Here is a 958-nt window from a genome sequence, read left to right on the forward strand (position 1 = left end):
CTGCTATGAGTGAAACCATCCGGTCAAAATAACTCATTTTTAAATTATGCCATAAAGTCATTAAGTTCTTTGTGATATGCACATCAAAGTCAAAGGCTAACAAGTATGTTTTTGAGATGCCACACCTTCAATTACTCATTTCCCCTTCTCAAGTATGGCGTCTCAAATGAAACATGCCTATCCCTGCCCCTAAGGGCATCATAAATTAACACAGAAAATAGGTACTACAGAATATGTCAGCTTACGTAAGATCCTTCAGAGAACAAGCCAGGATGGAAGCTGCAAAAAGTAGGCTTTATAAAGTTGTTGCTTGTATCTGGGCTTTAAAAACCTGGGTAGAATTTTAACAGGAAGAGGGGAAATCCTAGACAACAAATGAAACAGTAATAGAGGATAAGGAAAGAACTTAATATGAATGCAATAAAAAGTTATGGGGAGAAAAGGGAAACAAAGATAGCTGATACCCAACCACTGAAGCCATCAAACTCGGATTCGTTAGTCAGTTTCACCTTTGAGGGAATGACTGACAGCATCACCTAACAGAGCTTAGCCGCAGTAAGGGAAGTTATAAAAGACTTTAGAAGCGCAGTGCCTGTCACAGTAGACATCCATGAATGAAAAAAGAGGCAAAGTGGGTGAAAATGGGTCAAAGCACTATGAAGTTATCCGTAGCCAGTGCAGGATGAGTTCGATCCTGGCCAGGGAGCTGACCCTCGTGGCATGGCAGACCTCTCCTGGCCTGCCCACTATTCCCCTCAGCAGTGTATTTCAGTCAATCTGCCTGTTCTGTTCCCCATTGTCTTACACCGCACCTCTGACCTGCACCCCAGTTCTTATATGCACAAAATCATAAACCTTAAAAAGAATAACTGGACGAGAAAATAACAAAAATAATGAACAACCATATACCAGAAGACATTTTGCAGGGGTGGAGTGGGGAATGGGATCAAAAACGGGG

General features: G+C 41.9%; 1 protein-coding gene across 1 annotated transcript in view; it reads right to left on the reverse strand.

Moving 5' to 3' along the window:
- Positions 1–958, reverse strand: part of SNRPG (small nuclear ribonucleoprotein polypeptide G) — an 8,942-nt gene that overhangs the window by 899 nt on the left and 7,085 nt on the right. The window lies entirely within an intron of this gene.

The sequence above is a fragment of the Condylura cristata genome, unplaced genomic scaffold, assembly GCF_000260355.1.
Source record: "Condylura cristata isolate star-nosed mole 26May11 unplaced genomic scaffold, ConCri1.0 scaffold00031, whole genome shotgun sequence".
NCBI lineage: Eukaryota > Metazoa > Chordata > Mammalia > Eulipotyphla > Talpidae > Condylura > Condylura cristata.